This window comes from Peromyscus leucopus, chromosome 17 (assembly GCF_004664715.2).
Source record: "Peromyscus leucopus breed LL Stock chromosome 17, UCI_PerLeu_2.1, whole genome shotgun sequence".
NCBI classification, from domain to species: Eukaryota; Metazoa; Chordata; class Mammalia; order Rodentia; family Cricetidae; genus Peromyscus; species Peromyscus leucopus.
This window is the reverse complement of record NC_051077.1, coordinates 42,641,964-42,649,207: the sequence shown is the minus strand read 5'-3', so window position 1 is coordinate 42,649,207 and position 7,244 is coordinate 42,641,964. Positions and strand designations below refer to the sequence as shown.

The following is a 7,244-nucleotide window of genomic DNA, read 5'->3' as shown; positions in this document are numbered from 1 at the left end:
CATTAAATATAGTTACTGTTTAAAAAAAGTCTAACAAGTACATAGTGATGTCTCATTGTGACTTTAAACAGAAAATATCTAATAACTATGACACTGACCATATTACCCTACACAGATGAATGCACATAAGTTCCATGTTCAGTAAATAACACAATTTTCTGTGATTTGTTGCTAGATATTAGATTTCTTTTCTTTTTTTTTTTTTTTTTTTTTTTGGTTTTTTCGAGACAGGGTTTCTCTGTGTAGCTTTGCGCCTTTCCTGGAGCTCACTTGGTAGCCCAGGCTGGCCTCGAACTCACAGAGATTCGCCTGGCTCTGCCTCCCGAGTGCTGGGATTAAAGGCGTGCGCCACCACGCCCGGCTGATATTAGATTTCTTAAAAAAGTAAAAAAAAAAAAAAAATCTATGAGATATATTTTACTACAGCAAGAAAGGTGAGTTCTAAATTCTGTGATTAAAAAAATACATATGCTTTGGTAGGTACAATAGATATGCCATTTTCTACAGTCCTCAGGCCTCAATTTAATATACTTTTATGTGGCTTTTCCAAAAGGAAAAGACAAATTGCATGTATGCTTCCTAATCTGAATTCTTACTCAGACAGCTGCTGTCATGGACTATGTAATTTTCCTCTACATTTTTTTTCCTGTTAGCTTTTTATAACTTACCAACTCTCTTTGATTCATATAAACACATTAGAGATCAGAATGTCTCTCTAAGGCAAATCTGAGAGGATAATGAAAGGAGGAGCTGGATATACACGTTTGGAGCTGTCTATGATTTTCCAAACTTCTATTTTTCCGAACATGGAGGTGAGAAGAAACAGAACTTAATTTCACAGTTCTTTTGCCAGAAGAGTCATTGTCGGATTGCACCAGTGAATGGCCAATTGCAGAATAGGACTATGAGGAAGCAGAGATGCTACGATTCTTCTGTGGCAATTTTTGGAAGTCACCAGACTGTACATTGTGATGAATCGCCCATTTGAATGTAGTGTCTGAAAACCATCCAGGTTGATATTATTGGTTGGAGATGCTATCGGTGGTGGTTTTGAGTGTTCTTCTTGCTAATCCCTCAGAAGGGGCTCGACTGTCTGAGGCCATCCATACTCTTTCTGTCACTCCAGACACTCTAGCTTGCATTTCATCTTCCAGCTGTTATAACTTTGATTTTTCCTGTTTTAAAATTATTTCTCCAAATGCTTGAAGAATTTCCCCCAAGTAAGCAGTAATTGATATGTGTTATGATACTGTTACTTTCAGTGAGCAGCCCCATGGCTCAGACATATATTTATTGTCTGAGTTAGATGAAAGTGTTTATTTATATTATTCAAATTACAAGAATGTTTTTTTCCCCTGCACATTTCAATACATTTCCACACATGGAAATAGGGAAAACTCAGGGGGAAAAAAAGGAAAAAAAGAGCAGTTTGTATTTTATATATGAGAAATAAAGTTACATTTTTTAAAATTCAAGATTTGCATTTTTATGATTTGGTTTTTCTACAACTGTCTCTGTGTATCAGCTTCTACTTCCATTATCCTGAATATTTATTTCCCCATGGTTTTAAGCTGAATAAAAGATTTTCCCACTTACTGACAAACATACCCAAAAGTTGTTTCTTAGGTTTCAAATGATAGAAGCATCCCATTTAGGACTGAGAGTTCTATCCTTGGAACACTCAGTCCTGTAAATGAATTGCCAAATGGTCTTATTAATAAAAACAATACCTGGAGCCAGATACTGTGGTTAAAACCGAGTGATTAGAAAAGCAAAAAGAAGCCAGTCTCATTCTCACCATCAGAGACTTTGGCTCATCCTCAGCCAAAGAGACTTAACTTCCTGCATACCCATGCCAATATGCCTTTTTATTCTGCATCTCATTTCATCTCTGCACCCAGCACCATCACTTCCCCTTTCTGCCCATCTCTGTCACCTCCTGTCTGTCTGTACAGACCACCAGACCTTTATGGTTAACTAATGTTGGAATTTAGGTGTGTCCCCCCATGCATGGCTCTCTTTGCAGTGTGGCCTTGAACACACAGAGATCCAGACCAATCCCTGCCTCCCTCACGAGTGATAGGATTGAAGGTGAAGGCATGTGCTACAATCACCTTATTTCTATGTTTACTATAGTGGCTGGCTTATTCCTCTGATCCTCAGATAAACTTTATTGGGGGACACAGATAAAATATCACTACATAGTCCTATAAATTACTTCATAATAAATATATGATATATATGATTTCTTTTCTTTTCTTTTTTTTTTTTTTTTTTTTTTTTTTTTTTGGTTTTTCAAGACAGGGTTTCTCTATGTAGCTTTGTGCCTTTCCTGAAGCTCATCTGGTAGTCCAGGCTGGCCTCGAACTCACAGAGATACGCCTGGCTCTGTCTCCCAAATGCTGGGATTAAAGGTGTGTGCCACCAATGCCCGGCTTATATGATTTCTTATATTAGGATTCACAAATACTTCACATGCTCTTCTCTCTATCATTGAATACCATTTGGTTATCAAATATAAGAATTTTACTTACAATAACAGCTGGCAGTAGTTACATAGCCTCATAGCCTAAACACAAAGGAATGTGCTTTTTTCTTTCTTGATTATTTAAAGACAATTATAACAGTGAATTCTAAATAAAAAGATGTTGGATGCACACATGAATGTTTAATTATTTTCATGTATGTTTATTACTACAGACATATTAAGAATATTTTCTTTCACTTTTAATAAGACTTATATATAGAATAATTTTGTGTGCTTGATATAAATTCATATAGTGTTCCCTCCTGATTCTCTATTTCTGAACATGGGTAATCTTTGCTTTCCTTTCTGAATATATTAAATTTATTCCCCTCATAAAAGAGAGGCTTTGATGTTTTCAAACAGAACAGTCAGCAGTTTGGGCTTGGCTGTATTTACAATAGAGCTCAAAACATCATTCAGTCATATAGGAGGGATATACGCTAATGTAGCTAATTTAAATAGTCACTAGGGAGGAGCATTTAAACTCACAGAAAATTTCTTGGCATTTGTATCTTCAATCACCTAGTTATGAACCATAAAATTAATTCCTGTATCATTCTTATTTTATGATGTAGACAAATATGTTCATGGTGACCTTTCTCCAAACTGTAGTTAAAGTACTCAAAGTTACCTCATTATCAAGAATGCTGAACACTGAATTTCAAACATCTTATGAAGGGCTCTACCCTGTCCTAAATTGTACCTATACCAATAGCCAATTTGTTTACTTCAACATTTTATTGGTAAAATGAATCACAGTTAAACTGAGTTGGAATTCCATTTTTTTTAGTATTAAGAAACCTTGGACTTTTCTATGGTCATAAGCTGTCAGAGATTTATCTTTCCACAGCTCACTCATGGTTTAATTCTAAAAAGATTTAAGTGATTATAAGAATAAAAATACTATCATGTATACTAAATACACAGAATTTCTCTTTTGAGTTTATAGAATTAGTATATGTAAGATATTCAGTAAATGAGTGATTCATTTGTATTAAATTTAAAAAATAATCAGTGTCAACTTATTATATTGGCCTTATTATATTTTGCATACTATAGCAAAGAAAAACTAAAGCACGACAGTAAAGCAGGATAAATCCTATTTTTATTAAAGGATTATTACTACATTAAGTAAAAAGAGACCTTGATTGTGGAATTAAATTGAACGTTAAAAAACTTGCAGAATAAAGCCTAGTTTTACTGCTTTTACCTATTTTTTTCTGGCTTCTTTTTTCTAATGTTGTTATACATACATACCTACATGCACATAAATAAATATATTAATACAAACTATTGATACTATTAATTATCACTCATACATTTAAATATTTTAGAGCTGATCACTTGGTGTTAGATAACCACTAAAGGGCTCATTTCCTAGAGGACTGATTCCCCACTTCACTTACCATTAAATACCTGTAGATCTTCATCTATGTGTGGGGGTTCCTGTGAAGGAAAAGGATAGAAAAATATATTCCAGTCAAGAGGGACCAGGAAGCAAGCAGAGATTTCTGTCCTAATATTTGATAAAAATAGACTTCAAATTAGAAGAGATAAAGAAGAACACTTAACTTAATTGAGGAAACAATTACCCAGGAGGACATTACAATCCTAAACAAATACACACCAAACTATGGAACACCCAGTTTCACACACAAAAATGTTTACTACTGGAATTAAAGATATAGGATAAATCTAACTCAGTAACAGTAGGTGATATAAATACCCACTTTATCTAATAGATAGGCCTTTTGAAAAAAAATTAGAGAAACTTCTGAATTACATACATAATACTTCAAATAGTTCAAATACTTTAAATACTTCAATAGCTACAGAATGTTCTACACAAAGAGCAAAGAATATATATTGTGTCCAGCAATTCACTGAAGAACCTTTTAAATAAACCAAAGAGACACAAAACAAATCTTAACAAAATCAGAAAATTTGAATTAACTCCTTCTGACTATACTATCTGACTACAATGCAATAAAACTTAAACTCAACAGCAAGCAAATATTGAGTAATTACACAAACTCATAGAGATTCCATAGTAATGGAATAGAAAGACCAGTAGGTCAAAGAGCAAAGCCAGAAAGACCTCTAAAATTTTTTCTTTGACTAAATGAAAATAAAAACGCAATACAACAAAACCTCTTGGACTCAGTAAAAACAGCTATAAAAAAGGAAATTTGTAGTTCTAAGTGTCTACATTTAAAAAAATTGGGAAGGTTTTGAGGGAAGAGAAAAATATTGTAATTAAATTAAAATGTCAAAAATACAAGCAAAAGTGGAATGTGAACAATAAATGATTGAATAAAGCAACTCAAGAATTTGGAAAAACAAGAACAGATCAAACCCAAATTCAGTAGATGGTACATGCCTTTAGTCCCAGCACTCAGGAGGCAGAGGCAAGTGGCTCTCTGAGAGACTGCCCTGGTCTACAAAGAGAGTTCCAGGACAGCCTGGGCTGTTACACAGAGAAACTCTGTTGCTTTCGTCTTTTTGTCAGTTACTGTGTTATTGTGATGGAATCTGATTCACCACTGAATCACTGGAACACTCACATAGAACCCAGCAGACAACCTTTAAGGACAGTCTGGCATTTGAGTCAGTATTCTGGATGATAGGCCACTGAAGAATAAGGGCAGATTTTTGGTTCCCCAGATTCTTGAATGTCGTGGCAGATTTCAAAATACAGTGTGAGTTAAGGTCATAGGCTTCCTTTTTTAAAGGGCCGTGTGAGTTTCTTTTCTATTTCTGTGCTAAAAGAGTTCACCAGGAAACTTTACAAAGGAGTGTTTTATTTGGGTCTTAACAGTTCCAGAGGGCTAGAAGTCCATCACCATCACTGGCCTAGACCGTGGTACCAGGTAGGCAGGCATGTTGGTAGAGCAGCAGCTGAGAGTCACATCCTGATCCAGGAAGTAGAGAGCAGACAACTAGCGATGAGAAGTGTTTGAAACCTCAAAACCTGTCTCCAATGACATACCTCCTCAAACGTGGCCACACACCTCCTACTTTTTCCACAAAATGGAGAGTGGAACAAATTGTTTCACCAAAGGGAACCAAGTATTCACACTTATTAGCGTATAGGGGCTATTATTACCCAGACAACCATGGAAGCTGGAATTAACATCAGTTAAGCCTCCCCACTATGCATATCCCTGACCACGTCGCTTAGTACAGTGCAATCTCTACTTACTTTCCCATCAGCACATTTATAAAGAACAGTACAAAAGATCACCATGCCCCTTAAAATGTCAGGATGCCCCGAAACTCCCTCCTGCAAGACACTTCTTTCTTCTCATACCCAAACTTTCCTTTTATTTACTTATTTTCTCCAAATCAGAACTTCCTCTGTATGTCTGCCCACCCCTGGCAGACTTTTCCACTCAAAGTTAAGCTCCTCAACTAAGTATCAGTTCAAACTTTGAAATGATGGCATGCGTAGAAATTATCCCAAGTGGAGTTTAAAACCACGTGTTTGGTGGAAGTCTTTAAAAAGTAGTTTAATAATATTGGTTGACTAGAAACAGCTTTGATTCTGAGATCCCATTACTAACTATAATGTGAATCTAAGTTCTTATTTTCCTTTGTTTTACTACATAAAGAAGGTTTCATTATATCTAATATATGTTTCTATTATAAACGTTGTAAGTTCAAAGCCAGAACAAGGTTGCGGCTGAGCTCGTGTGCGGCGGCAGCGGTGTTAGCCGCGGCTGCAGCAAAGCGTTTGGCGCGATGTCTCACACCATTCTGTTGGTACAGCCTACCAAGAGACCAGAAGGCAGGAGTTACGCTGACTATGAGTCTGTGAATGAGTGCATGGAAGGTGTTTGTAAAATGTATGAAGAACATCTGAAGAGGATGAATCCCAACAGCCCCTCCATCACATACGATATCAGTCAGTATTTTTGACTTTATCGATGGTCTGGCAGATCTCAGCTGTCTTGTTTACCGAGCTGATACACAGGTGTACCAGGCTTATAACAAAGACTGGATCAAAGAGAAGATCTATGTGCTCCTTCGTCGACAGGCCCAACAGGCTGGGAAGTAGTTGAGTTGGAAGCATTGGGGGCTGAGGGTGGACTTGGAACAGGTGCATACAGTGTGCTGTAGTGAACATTTTGTATGGTAGTAATCCTGTTTCCATTTTGTTACTAGAGCCAAGATTGAATGTATGACATGATATTGAATGATCTTTTCATTCTGAAACCACAATTGCCCCTTTGCTCTTTTCCTTTCTTTTTTTTACTTAACCATTTTTATGATAATTCAGAGAGAGAGTGTGTTCTTTGCCGGTTAAGGTTGGTTCCAGTCCTGGAAACTGTTTGTATCTGCTTTACAGTAGTGAGTGCACTAACACTTTGTGGGGGTAGGGATGGGGGTAGGAATGGTGACGAGCTTAGTTATGTCCTCTGGGAAAGTCTTAGTGAAAAATAAAAAATGTTCTGTAAAAAAAAAAATAAAAATAAAAATAAAAAGCCAGAACAAATGCAGAAGTAGGACTCAGTATCCATCATGCCACATACCTCCACCACAGCACTAGAAGCTAAATTGCTGTATTTGACTTTTATTGAGATATCTTTCCTTTTATTGGTTTTTCCCTTTGGTGGCATTTACCCAATATTCATGCACTATTGAAATAGTCAACCTAACAGATAATGACATAAAACTTGATGCTTGAATTTATTTAATGGTATATAATTAATACCTA

The 7,244-nt window shown here is 36.1% G+C and overlaps 1 pseudogene; it reads left to right on the top strand.

The window, feature by feature from the left end:
- The first annotated feature begins 6,215 nt into the window (after nt 1-6,215).
- LOC114706766 lies at nt 6,216-6,742 on the top strand (annotated as a pseudogene).
- Nucleotides 6,743-7,244: the final 502 nt, after the last annotated feature.